At 43.6% G+C, this 14680-nt stretch overlaps 1 protein-coding gene across 2 annotated transcripts in view; it reads left to right on the top strand.

Annotated features, from left to right (window-relative positions):
- LOC122714321 (serine/threonine-protein kinase 26) overlaps positions 1-14680 on the top strand; it is a 77426-nt gene that overhangs the window by 19997 nt on the left and 42749 nt on the right. The window contains exon 1 of one of the 2 annotated variants that reach the window (XM_043935575.1): positions 2031-2316. The exons of the other annotated variant lie outside the window; for it this stretch is intronic. The gene's annotated coding sequence lies outside the window, so the exon portion shown is untranslated. Of the gene's footprint in view, positions 1-2030; positions 2317-14680 lie in introns of those variants that run through there. 2 annotated transcript variants of the gene reach the window in all.

Raw genomic sequence — 14680 nt, 5'->3', positions numbered from 1 at the left:
TTCCAAAATCTTGTTTCAGCTCGTTTTCTTAGAGGAAATAAGGAATTCGTTTCTAGCTTCAGCATCACCGTGACAGATTCTAATTTATCTTCCACAACAGGGCAGAAGAAAGTTCGGTTGAGCGCGTGGACGGATTTTATTCCATCTGCGAGGAATCTGTCGCCAACCATTTTCACACTGTCCAACCGAAAAGTTTCGATTGAGGTTGAAGTTAACAATTCCACAATTTTCCACTTTCGCGACCGGCCGAGTATCATCTTTCTTATTGTCTGGGAAAGAGATTACGGGGTGCTTGGGAAAGCTTTTAATTTTACCTTGGAGGTGCGAGATCCCCTCCCCCCTATAAGTCGTCAAATATTACGACGAGCGTTCATAAAGATTTGAAAACGAGGAATTCTCAGCAGGCAACAGCGTGCCGCCGCGCCGACTTCATTCCAGAGTCCCACCATTTTAAATTTAAATCTTTCCCCAAGTTGGTGATTTCTTTCCCTTTTCATTCCGATTAAAGGGAATCGTAAAAATATCAACCGATTTTATTTATTTCTTTTTTTTTTTTTTTTTGTTTTTTTATTTAATAAAGGTTTGCTCGAAATTGCTTACGAAATAGATGCGACATTCTCTTTCTCTCTCTCTCTCTCTCTCTCTCTCTCTCTCTCTCTCTCTCTTTCTTTATTCCGTTTATCCGCGTCTTATCAATTGTCGGACGATAAACGGAAGGGCGAGTCTCTCTCTCTGTTTCTCTCTCGGTATCTAGAGAGACGACTTAAGCATCCCCTCGATTCGATTTATTCGGCCGAAAGCCCGACAGATTTCGTGGATACCGAATCCTAATTTACTTTTTCCATACCGGTGCCACGACCTTCGAGTCGTGGTACATTGCCCCCGTCTTCTAGTTCTCCTGTTTCTTCTCTCCGCTCCAAGTTCATTCTCCCGTATAAAAAAGGGGAGAAACTTGTTCGCTTTCGAAACTTCTAATCTTTAATTCCATGAAATATTCATTTTTCATTTTATTCCGTTTAGATTTACGATTCGGATGTATCTTCTTCTTCTTCTTCTTCTTTTACTTCGAACTTTGGCGTGTAATAAATTTTTAAATTTCAATTTCGATTCAAATTCTTGCATTCAAATTTATTATTATTATTATAATGCACGGTATAATGCGGACTCTATTCCTTGTTTAAACGCAACTACCTACTCGGAAGATTAAATATTAATTCACTCGCAGAAATCCGCTCTCCAATTCTCAAGTTTCCAATCATAGTTTGAAGGGAGCTAAACACTTGAAACGATCCTCTCGTCTTGGAATCGGTAACAATCACGAAATCCCGATTTATCTCTGACCCACCACCACCACCACCATCGCCACTATCACCACCACCACTGCGACCTTCTCGTAATAAAGATAGAGAGTGCATCGGCCTCCCTAAACCCCTCCAAATCTTGTCCGTCTTACGATAATACCTTGGAGAGCCTTACTTCCACCCTCGATGATTTCCATTTTCCTTGAAACGAAAAAAGGAAAAAAAAAAAAGAAAAAGAAAAAGGAAAAAACACATCCAAGAATGGCAGAGTGTCTCTTTTTTAATCGGTATCATTAACATTCGCTACGTGTAGCTTCCGCAAGAAATAGCAGCCGCTTACAGACGAACCAATAAAAGAAAATCGGTAGAGAGAACCAACCCCAAATTCCAATTTATCTCCTTTGTGCCTGGCGACCTTCAGATCGGGGTACATCGGCCCCTGACACCCCTTCCTCCTCGCTCGTCATATTCCTAAACTCTCCTCCTCCACTCAAACGTTTCCAACTAAGGGCAATAGAAAGAGAGAGAGAGAGAAAGAGAGGGGGGGAGGGAGGGAGACACGAGAGGGTGAGTTTTTGCCAGGCGAAGTAATTCCACCAGCAGACACCCCCTCCAGTTTGTCGGGCGCGTGGCGATACACGCAACCCCTCTCCGCGTAGTTTTCAATGCTGGATTGGTGGGGGTTGCTCAGCCGATACGGGGGTTGCGACGATACTGCGGGGAGCGAGAGAACCACTGGGTGGCTGGCTAGCTGGATGGTTCGCCGGCTGGTTGGCTGGCTGGCTGGTAAAGGGGTTGCGTCGTGGCGCCGCCGTTGTCGCCGTCCCAACGCGAATCCGTCCCTCGTAAGGGAGCGTTCAGTCGACGCGCGTCTCTTCCGGAAGACACGTATACACCCGTGCATACCCGTTATCAAATCATACGAGACACCCCTGTCGCGAAGTGTCGCGATCTGTCTGGCCCGCCACGGGTTACGCACCAGTGCGTGAGCGACTGGATGGATTCGTCCTGAGAGGTAATCTCACCGTCCCTTCTCTTTCGTTTTCTTCCTTCCTTTTTTTTTTCTTTTTTTTTTTTTTTTTTAATTTTTTTCGTTTGTTTACGAGTGCGCGAGAGGGTGGGCGGCAATGGTCGGGACAAGTGGATGGAACTATACGAAAAACCACGGGACGATTGTCAATGGGGGAATTTTAAGAACGTATGTATAGTTTTATTATAAGCTCACCCTCGTCCTATCATGCAACGATTCTTGTTAACTTGCCAGCTAAATCTGGAGGAACGTAAAGATAGCAGTAACGTATTATGGTTGTACGTATGACTCATCGATGCGGACGTCTATTTCTTAGCTCAGAAGTTGGAGGTAGAATTCTCTCTCTCTCTCTCTCGCAATTTTTTCCTTTCTTCTTTTTTTTTTTTTTTTTTTTTATACCTTTCCCTTCGATCGATCGTTGGAACGTTTCTCTCCGCGTAACTCGCATCATTCCGCTTAATTGCGATCGATAATCCAACGGCGACCGTTGTTTCTTACGGGGTTTTCTTATTTTTAGATCGAATCGCGAAAAGTTAGCGAAAAGAGTTCGCGCGAAATTCTTCTCCCCGGTTTCTCGATCGATTTTCTCGGTAAGAGAAAGAAAAAGGGGGTCGTTCCACGTAAGCGGCGACGTAAATGCAACAGTCGTTAACCGGCGGGCACGCGACGTCCACCGCGTGAATAAAAATCTTCCGCCCGCATCGCGTTAAGGAGCGCGCGAGGCTTACTTTTATCGGGTTTATTTATAGATTCGTAGGGAGTGATGGGCGAGAAAAATGGCACTCCCCTGGATCAACGGGCCCGACACGAAACACGCCGGTCGAAACCCCGTTCCGTGTCCCGTTTAAAAGACGAGGAGGAGGCAGCCTATCTACCTACCTGCCTACCCGACTGACTGACTGACTGACGGCGATACCAATTTCCAACTTGTTGACGAGCATCGCGTGACGCACCGGTTTTTCTACTGGCCACTGGTGATATTTGCTCCGGTGCAAGGAGGAGGCAGACGGGTTCGTTTCGAATCGAGTTCCAATCTAGTTGCGTCGAAGCGCCATTGTGGAACGAGAGAACCGGTCGCGAGAAACGCCTCCTTTGTACCGAGAAAAATAACAAGGATCCCGATGACGCTTGTTTGCCTCTTCTTGCGGTTTCCCTTTTTAAGAGAACGTCTCCGTTTTCCGTTCGCGGTGACCAACGTCTGCAGACTACTCTTCCCCTCACTCGTCGAAATTTCTTACGTGTTCTCCTTACTTGTCGATTCGAATCGCGCAGATTCTAGCGTGGATCTCTAGTAGAATTTGTTCGTGTAAACGTATTGATTATAAATTCGGCCACGATTAAGAGGTTCCCTATAATGCGTCGTTTGTCTCGCCATATCCCACGGGGGGTTTCTTCTCTACCAAGATTTACGGTGTCTCTCCATGGGATAGAAGTTTGGATAACGGTCGGTTGGAAACGTTGGCACAACGCGGCGATCCTTCGGGAGGGAGGGAAGAAGGGGCTGGTTTTTCCTCAGGGGGGAGAGAGTGGAAGAAAACACGTAGTCGCGAGGAGACAAAAGAGAAATCGCCGGGAGATAAGAAACGTTGGAAGAGAGCAAAAATTGTTTGCCTCTCTTCAATGTTTCAACGTTTCAACTGCCGCTTTCGGGAAATGTGTGCCTCTTTTGCAAAAATCGTGCAAGTCTGGCAAGGCAAGACGAGTGCCGCTCTCGTCTCGAGCAATCTACTATCATTTTTCATCGTCGTCTTCGTGGGGGGAGGTTAATTCTGAGGACCTCGAATCGAGGTATTCTCGAATCTGGGAATAGGGAATAGGGATCAATTGGGAAAAGGACAAGGATGCTCATAACTTGGCGCCCTCTGTTTACAATATTTACACGCGGATTTAATACGCTATGAATTATTTTACGGGATCGTAAAGTGGCTGGCAATAAAACCGTCTCTCGACAAGTTACCATGGGCTTGGCTATAATTTACCAAGGGGGCCACCTAATGTTAAATAAGCGGAGAGTGTAACGACCGAATCTGTTATGAAAGACAAGTAGCTAGAGAGAGAGAGAGAGAGACTGGTCCTCCGCGTCGTCTAAATATCACTCGACCGAGCCACTTTCTAAAATGAAACAAATTTCGCGCAATATTTTCTTATCGTTATTAATATCATTGAATTGATTTCCTTCGTTTCGAGTCGGCATATCCTTTTTTCTTTTATCTTTTTGCAATCGATGTTAATGCAATTTATGATGGAGATACACCGATACACGAGCGTATTCAATGCATCAATTTTTCTACCTTTGTCTTTATTTAATTTCTCGTCGACGTGGAACGCGCATCGATACCCTTTCCAAGTTCGATTATCGACTTGGAAGTGGGGGAAATTGATCGGAACGGTATTAAATTATTATCCGTAGACGTTAAAGCGGCGCGGTTCGTGACGCAATTTTTTCTCGCGTGATTCATAATGTCGTCCGTATCGGCCGATTCATGTAGAGCGCGTGGGCGTTATCTGATTTTTCTTCTACCCAAGACTCGTGCGAGCAGACCACCCCGGGTCTGCTATTTTTCCTGCGTGGAAACTTTCTTGACCATTAGATACACGCGAGCCACTAACCTCGCGAGTACAGGCAATCGAGTCTCAATTGTCTGGAAATAGATTTACCGCTTGTTTTTCGAAATTTCTCTCTCTCTCTCTCTCTCTCTCGTTTTTTATTTCTATCCGCGCCGTTAGATCATAATGAAAGCGATAATTCAAACGGAAAGATATCGCAGATAAGGCTATCGTTTAAATTACATTTCGCGAAAAAGTTGGCACGTGCTCGCTGTTTCTCTCGAACTTTTATCGAGGAAAAGAGGGGATAGATCTCGTGATCGAAAATATTTGCAGTGTTACGTTTGATAAAAAAAAAAAAAAAAAAGAAAAAAAGTAATGCGGCGCGCACAAAGCGATGTCTGGCGCGATGCACTATGATCGATCGCGGACGTATATGCACTCTCGTATTTTTAGATGCCGGACTGACAGGTGAGAGATGCATCAGACGGGATCCCTCTTTCCCCGATATTCCGAATTCCGCGAATGCGTCGGATACCTGACAGCGACCCGGCAGAAACCACCTAGCCCGATGCATTAGTTATTCCTGGAGACTATCGCATCCGGTTTTCCATCAATTTCTGCCGAATTATGGGGAACGAAGTTATCGCGGAAATATCTCGAAAACTTTTGCCGACCGAGCTTTTGCTTCGCTTATTCGTCCTTTCGAAATATTTAGTCGAGAGATGGCGCATCTTGTGAGATGGGCCGCTATAAACTCGCGATAAAATAAACAATCGTACTCATAGAGGGCGACAAATGTACTCCTGGCCTTGTTCATTTTATACAAAAAAAAACGAAAGTTGAATTCTGAGGAATGACAATTACCTGGAAGTATTCTGGAAGTAAAGTAAAGTAAATTTCAAAATGATTCAGATAAAAATTTTTCAAGCACGAGCACAATTCTCCGTGACAAGTCAATGTTCTTGAACGGTGTACGTCTAAAGAAATCGTTTCAACGATAGATGTAAATGTGTATTGTTTGATGAAAGGATTGGCTTCTTCAATTCGAACAAAAAAAAAAAAGAAAAAAGTAGAATTATGTTAAAAACGTACACTTTTAAACGAACTAAAAATTCACGTTTGAAAATATGTACAAATTTGTTGGGGAAAAAATTCATAAAAATTCGTTTCCTTCGGTCCCCTGATTGCCTCCCTCCTGCGTTACCTCTTAAAGGGACGATGATGCACTGTTTGCATTCTAAGATCAAAAGCCTCTCTAAAAATATTGCTCGCCTATTTCGGACTCATGACTTTTCGCGCAAGATCTGAGGAGCGATTTTAAAAATAACCGATCGTTTTACCATTTTTCCGGGTCAACAGATGTTCCGCATTCGAGTCATCTTCTCGTTCTTTCTCGACAGCAAGCGTGAAAACGAATCGTTACAAATTCGTTTCTCGAACAACACGTTCGAAACGATTGTCCACATTAACAATTATTCTAAATTAAAACTAAATCGGCCGATTATTCTCTCTTCACTCCGCGATATCTCCCAAGATTTCCAACTCTTAGATTTCCAACTCTTAGATTTCCAACTCTTATTTTCACGATGAGTACTAAATCAAGAGCGAGTTCTAAACCAAATAATCCATCACCTCCACGGAGATTTCCTTTCGCCTTTACTTTACCAGGATGCATTTTATCGCGATAAAATTGGGTTTTAGAAAAATTTCCACATTCAGGAAGTAATTTCGTCGCGATCTTGGGAACGATAATTCTGGGGAAAACAAGAGATATCCTTATTTTCTGCAAAATATGCAGCGTAATAACAGCATGTACCATTTATTTATTCATTTATTTTGTAAATATCCCCAATATCTCTAACACGTTTAAAAATCCACGGGAGCAAAGTTCGAGAATCGTTTCCAAAGATAAGGGAGAATATATTTAAAAAAAAGAGGGAGAGAAATTCAGAATTAGCTTCCAGACGCTTGACCAAGGTTTCACCTTTCACCAGGTTTACATCATTTCAGGTTTATATCGTCTCCGTTATCTCTCGAATTGGAGCTTCTCGTCGGAGAGTTTTAATTCCCCGCGTAATTCAAGCGGAATCCTCGGTTCGAGGGTTCGATTCGTTCGAATGTCGTTCGAATCGTTTGATAACGCGTCTGTCCTCGCGGAAAACGGTTTTCAACCGAGCTGCGGACGCGAACGTGCATTGTGGAAACGTGTCCGGCTCTGCGGGCCTCCGATAGGATTCATGAAAACTGGTCCATAGAAATCCTCGGCAGACTTGGATCCTCGCTCGCGTGGATACGAGGAGGAAACGTATTGTTTGCGGGAGACAGATTCATTTAGACTTGTCGCTCTCCTCGAAACGGCATCGATTAAGGGAGACGCGGATAATCCGCGCCGATCTGCGCGTTTCTCTTCTTCGTTTCGCGATATTCCTGGATTACAGTCGTGACTATCGATAATCGGAAAGTAACTAGAATTCCTGTTGCTTACCATTAGTAACATTTTTTTACATCGTTCGATAAAAAAGAAAAGAAGAGAACGTAGAAATTCCAGTCATTTCCACTCGTTAACGATATTAAAAATACGCGGAAAAAAACTATCGATGAAATATCAATGATCAATAGTCATACAATTTTATTCTATTCTATTCGCTTTTACAAAAAGTTGCGGATCGAACGTTCTGTTCTTTTTCTGCTGTATTGAATCAATTTGGCTCGAGGCATGAAAATGTTAAACGAACCTAATCCACGCTCGAAACTGCACGATTGTTTTTCTTCGAGCATCCGCAAGTTTCAACGATTTGACACCGTTCGTTCGTAACGCGGAGATTTCTCCATCTCTGAACATCTGAATATTTTTTAAAAATTTGGTTCGTTTATTATGAAATAAGATCGCGACTGATTGGAAGCATCGATAGTTATATTATATATTGATGATACTGTTACGATTCGATCCGATTTCTATCTAGTAATACTCTTAGATAGGAAATACAGACGTGTATCGAAAGTTTATGTACGTGATATCAATTATCGATACCGATTCTTCTTTGCTCGATAACAAGTTAATACCCTATCGAATCAAAGTATCCTTTCCGATATTATCCGATATTTCTTCCCTTCTCGCGAACCCGTATGAGTATTAAAACATAATCGATACTGTTATGTATTCACAATCGGAATTCTATTTCCTATTACGAATCGATACACTTTCGTTCGAAAAAACGGGAAGAGATATCTGTCTCTCTTTTACACACTCCTCCGTTACATTATAGTTACGCTGCGTAGATACGTAATCGGTGGTCGTAAAAAAAGATTGAGAGACACTGGTCGCTCGTGACATCTGAATCGATCGGTCGAAACGAATCGAATGTCGATTCTAATGATATAAATTGGCGAGCACGGGTTGGTACCGAGCCTCTCCAAAATCACGTCACGCGATTACGGAAGAAGATTCGAACGTTAGACTTAGAGGCTAGGAGGTGAAGGATTCGTCCAGATGTGATCGCGTAGGTGGTTATTCGATTATTCGAATTAATTCTTGATCGAAGCTCAAATTAATTTTTTAATCGGAAGAAAGAAGAAGCATTGATCCATCTCGCGCGCCATTTAAAGAAGAGAAATTTCAAAATTCAAAATTCATTGACGGGAAAATCAATTGTTCCCGTGCATTTTTGTCCCGCGGCCAAACGCGGCATTGTTATCACGGATGATAAATCATTAAGAGGACACCGATTCAGTCAGGGGATTAACGAAACCGACGTGATTCGTTGGCTGGTCTCGTTAATCTCGGATGTTCCATTAGGCCGTGTTCACAGTGGCCCAAGTTCGAAAGCACAATGTGCTTGGCCCCGCGTCATGTAATCCGACCGCATAAAGACTGGAACCGTGTAATGCAAGGGAATTCTCCCTCACTCTCCTGTGCCCCGAACGACACTGTGAATTGTTTTTCACGGTGGTCACGTTAATCGAGCTCCAAGCATTGCCCCCTTCCTCGAATTTATTCCGCGATTCTGTTTGTTAAAACCGCGAGTTTTTAACGCTCGCCCGTTATTCAAATAGAAATTCCGTTTTTTTTTTTTTTTTTTTAAATGAAATACACGCGTTGGAAGCGAATAGTAAAGAAAAAGTGGCGCAGAAATATTTATCGCACAGGCCATCAAATTGTAAAACAGCGAAGAGGTCTTTCCTATCGATCGTTCGAAGTTAATCGAATCTCACGAGGGAGCCAAGCGCTTGTAACGCTCACCGTTGCAACGTTTCTCGTGTGTTGTCCAGCGGATAGAAAATTGTCTATTTGAACAGCGATTTTCCAGGCCACTTTGACCAGGGAAATTGCTTAAAATCCGATATGCGCCCGAGTTGGGGGGGAAAAAAGCTCGATCAAACACGAGGGGGGGAAGACCTTCCGATCCATCAGAGATTCATTAGCGAAAGATCGCATCTTTTTGCACCTCGCTCTTTGCCCCCGTCAAATTTACAAAATTTGCAAACGGCCAGCAAACGGTGCCGCGCATTGCTCTCGGACATCTCTCTTTCTCGATGGTGGAATGCTTTCTTCGGTTGGCAAACTCGTGTACTCTCCGTCAAATCACGGCTGTGCATCGTATCGTGCGCTGCGCAAACGAGAACCACGAGGAAAATTTAACCACGAACCTGGCAGGGTTGGTACCACGCGGCCGACTGGCAACCATTTGACACCGATTACGCTAACCCATTTGAATTTCAATCGACCAAGTTGGCACCGAGTTCTCGCCTTACTTCTTCCCCTCTCGTTCCTCCTCGCTAACGATTACACCCTGACATACCCTCGCCCCGAAACTTTAGGACTTGGCTGTATATCGGTAAGGGAGAAATTATTCAGGAGGATTGATCGTGATCGAACGATTCTTTCCATCTTCGTGCCTCTTCGTTAAGAATGGTTCCTGCGTTTTATATTTAATCGAAATTAATCGATTGCAGAGTTTAGCGGCTTGCAATGCCAGGTTTTTCTCGCATCGATGAAGTATCCGCGAGGTGTACGAGGCCGTCATCGTCGCAAAGTGCTCCGTAATTGACCTCGTTATATAATCGATCGAGCAACGTCTCGTCGACGGTTGGATATTAAACAACGCTATATTGGAATATATCTTCCTACGATACTGTTAATCGCGTTATAACCGGGTATACAAGCATCCTTACAACTTATCGAGAAATATCCGAAAACCTGTTTATAACTGTTTCAATCCGACCGGAATTGAAGAGGGATAAGAGGTTTCCGGGATATCTAGACACTACGTGGTTCAAAAAGGAAAAAAAATTCCAAGAGGATCGATTAACAAAGATCGTTTCCAAAACTAATCTTCATCGTCAAGATTGTTGCTCCTCGATTCCACCATTTCTTCCTTGCCTTCTCTTTCTTTCCTTCTTTTTTTCCCTTCCTCCACCAGTCGACCGCTAGTTTGACAAACTGGGCGGCAGACACGGAACGATGGCTGCGTGGATAGAGGCGACGCTCGTCCGTGCGGACACACGTCGAGGTGGCCACATTCACGTACACTTGGTCACAGACCAAGACACACTCTTGCTTATGTAAATGGACACTAACATCCACGTTCACGGGAGCAGGTAGGAATATGACCCCCCCCTCCCGGTGCGCATCAGGAGAATGCGTCCACGACGAGGAGACTCAGAGTTTTAGAGTTCGCCGCTTCCTCTGTTCTCCTTTGCCCTCCCTCCGTCGTCTGTCGCCCTCCCCACGTCCGCTCCACTCGGTTTTTCCTCGCTTCTGGCGATAGGAGGAAGGAAGGGAAAAAAAGAAAAAAAGAAGAAGAAAAAATCGCACAAATGGAGCGTCCACATGGCTCGTTGGAATTCGCTTCGGGACAATTCGTTTCCCGTATTGTTACGGATCGGAGTTGTTCCCCAACTCCTTTCCTATTGGATTTTTGGATTTTGAGGGGAGAAAGGGGGGAAATTTCCCGATTCGACGGCAGTTTCTATTTTATCCCATCGGTAGAAAGAATGAGAAGAATATCGGGGAGGAATAAATCCCTCCTCCCCCTCTTGAAAACGATGCAAATTTCGACGAATATTTTATTGCCGCGTTTGCAACGTACGCTTGCGTTGGATTGCTCGTGTCGTTTTCCTCCTCGCTTCTGTCATCATTAGCGTTAAAAGAGTTTTATCGACGAGTTTGGATTCAATCGGGTATGTAAAATTTCTACGGGATCGAGTGTGAACGGTCGCCTCTTTTAACGAGTCGATACTTTATTTACCCTCCATTCGATCTCTTCTCTCGTTCGTTTCCCCGAAAGGAAGAGTTTCTGGAAGATTATCCAGAACGTAGAATCCGTAGCAAGAGCTCAAGGTCGGAGGGAAAGGAAAACGAGTGCAATCGCGATCCGGCAAAGCGCATTTTTCGCAAAGGGAGACATTTTTCGAGAAAGAAGCTAGATACAATACCATCGTGGAATAGTGGTTTTGAATATTGAAAGAATCTTCGAGACAATATGCTCGATATGCGTAAAAGCACGATGACATCCGTTCGTCTGCTTTTTTTCCCTTTCGAAACAAATGCAATCTTGGGCGCGATCGATCCGATACAATCGTGAACAAACTCTCGATGCGCGATATACGCAATTCGTCCTCGAAAAAAAAAGAAGAAGAAGAATATAAGGATCTTCGAATTAATATTTTCTTCCTATTATCTTGATATGAAAACTGGTTTGCAATATAGCACGAGCTTGTCGTACGTCTCTGAAAATCGCACCGCATTATATCGAAGTTTGGAATCACGTGGATCAATTTCCAAAGTGATAAGGAAACGAAACTTTCCGATTTGCATACGAATGGTAATTTTCACGCTGACAAATTATCTTTGTGGCATAACCGTCTAACTTAATAAAGTATCTCTGACGCGAAGAGAAGAGTGTGCCATCCACGTAGCGGACGTTCGCGTATTCATTCGAGGCATGGCCATTCTTGAAATTGGCTGGAAAAACTGTTGTTCCTTGTTTCGAGGCCCCGCATCTCGTCGAATTCCATACCGGCTCGTTTCGCGTGGAACCGAAAGCCGCGAGGAGAAAAAGAACGAAAGAAAGAAAGAGAGTATCCGGGCAGGAATATTTGCTAGGTTTGAGTAGGTTCTCCGCGTTCGTCCTTGCAGTTGGCAGCTTACTCGAGTTTATTTTAGAGAATGGCGTATCCTGTTACCTCCGCGAGACTTTTGCGCAATTCGTTTTACCAATTGAAATCTCCGCTTTAGCGAAGATCTCGTCGAAAGCGAGAGTCTTACCGCGAAACATCGAGCATCTATGGAGAATCGAAAACTCGACTCCATTGTAATTCTTCATTTTCCAATATCGATTTGTCAGAATTGAATTTACTCGGATACGAGATGCAAAAAATATCGACAGACAATTGGGGATATTTCTTCGAGAGAAACTTAACTCTCGGGACTACGTTGAAAGTTAGTTTTTTTTTTTTATTTTACGTTCGTTTGCGAAAAAAAAGAAATACCTATTCTAAAGAACTTACGACCTTTCGAGTGAATTTCCGTTGTTGGAGCTCCGCTGTCTTTACTGCCTTTTCGGTCGGAATTTCTTAACAAATGGATCCTTGGGCCCCGAGAGAGGACTTATCCAGGAATAATTTCCAACGCCGTTTGCGAAAAAAGGAAAAATAAAAAGAGAGAAAAAACTCGGCAGGCTTCTCGAGAATTTCATTCTCGCGCCCTTAGAGCAGCGCGTTTACCGCCATTCGGTCGGGAATCCAGGAAGAATTGCAACATAATGCGCCGGTGGACGGCGAACGTTATAGTTAACGAGCAGCAATAAAGGACACGCGATGGAGGAAGAATAATTTGCGGTACGTGCGCGAACGAGACGTTACGTAGGCAGAGCGGGCTCGGAAGGAGAATCGGACCGTTCGTGGTCGGACTCGCGTGAGTATCGCGTGATTCACGAAACCACCGCGAAAATACTTCACCCCTCTGTATCCTTATTTATTACATTGTTCGTAATCGCGTTCGCGATACATATATATATATATATATATATATATATATATAATTCGCGCTCTCGCGACTTTTCGCCAACGCGTCTCGCGAATTCTCCATGATATACGCGATACCATAAAACGCGAGATTTATAGTATTACTCGAGAGGGTTTGCCGAGTTTAACTCGAGACAGCCAAGATTTTCGACTGTTGCCGAAACGTCTTTCAGGACGAACATGGTGTAAAGATCTCGTGAAACGACCCGATCCCTTGTTCAAGAGTTTTCGATAATTACTCTCGTACAAGAAAGGGGGGAGCTCGTCCCTCTTGTGGAAATTGTTTCCAGGACAACGTTGATATAGATCGAGTGTGAATGAACGAAAATGAAACGCTCGGCTCGTCGTTCGCTAAAACTAATTTATCTTTAAAAAGATAAAAGCACTCGGCTTTTCTTCGCTCGTTAAGCACCGTACGTGTAACGTTGACACAATTTTCATTTGATCGGGAGCCAACGAAAATTCCTTCCTCGATCGAATAAAAAAGAAAAGAAAAAACAAATGACAAATGATTGTCTCGCGTTCTGCAAGTGCTCGTCCGCGTACCGCACCACCAACTTCCATTTCCGGCGTGATGTACGGCCACTTTCGTCGACCATCGCGCACTTTCTTCTGCTCAATGGCTTCCGTTCGACAGGATTTATAGGTAATTGGAAAAGTTACTATCGGTGTGATCGCGATGCGCATAGAATCCACGCTTTTTTTTTTTTTCTTTCGTTCTCCTTGTCTTTTCTTTTCTTTTCGGGGGGCGGATACTCGTGCCCGTGATTTTAGACCGGTTAATGAAGTTACCCTCGTAAAAACTTCCTATCCGACTATTCCTATAATTCGACGGCTGTATAAACGGAATTCCTCTTCTTGGAGCGAAGAGTCCAAGAACTTTGCAATTATCGAGGCTTAAGACGGCGTCAGTTTCCGGTCAAAGTGTTTATTTCCCATTCTTTCTTGTCTTTCTGGAAAGAAGTTCAAAAGTCTCGGCCTTCCCTTCGAAAAATAATTTTTAATTCGATTCCTTGATCATTAATCATCCGGAGTTGAAACTGATCACGATATCTATCAAAGTTTTCAGATACTAGATTTTTCGATAGACAAAGTAATATTTGATGCCTTTTTTGATATTTTACGAAGACCTCGATCTCCATTTAATAATTCAACTTTCATTTACAATCAAGACGAGATATATTGGCTTCGGTATACAACTCGACAAATTGATTAAGAACCTCTCGATCATGAATTCTTTATAACAGGCATCGAAATCATTAAACTATATTCTTCGCGAGGTCATCGAAAATGATACTGTTCTGAAAACTTTAACACTTTATCGACACTTTCCATCGAGAACTTGAAATACTATCGTTCCAATACGATTCATTCTCCGCGATCTCCCGTTTCCTCGAACGATGAGATTCTTGATCGATCAATTTCAAAACAAAATTCGCGCGATAAAAAGTATCCTCCTCGGGGAACGGCATACCTCGACGTTTACAGTTAATTGGAATAGTTGTTGCGAGTCGGAGGAGCGATGGACAGACACCGACGAAGCAGCAGGTTGCAGTCCTGTCTAGCGGGCTAACGCGGTTAGCCCCGAGGTAATAATCGCGGCCAGAACATTGCCTTGTAATCAAATTGGGTCGCCCCCAATCCCCTCTATCCCTGTCTGCCAATTCGGACATCAATTATCGCCGTTGCGTTACCTGCGTTAAGATGGTTGCAACGCGTGCCTTACGTAATTCCAGGATGATAAATAAGAGGAGAGGGTCAAGGGAAATTCTCT

The sequence above is a fragment of the Apis laboriosa genome, unplaced genomic scaffold (genome assembly GCF_014066325.1).
Source record: "Apis laboriosa isolate Shangri-la unplaced genomic scaffold, ASM1406632v1 scaffold29_cov151, whole genome shotgun sequence".
Taxonomy (NCBI): Eukaryota; Metazoa; Arthropoda; class Insecta; order Hymenoptera; family Apidae; genus Apis; species Apis laboriosa.
The sequence above is the reverse complement of the archived record's forward strand: the minus strand, read 5'-3'. Positions and strand labels throughout refer to the sequence as shown.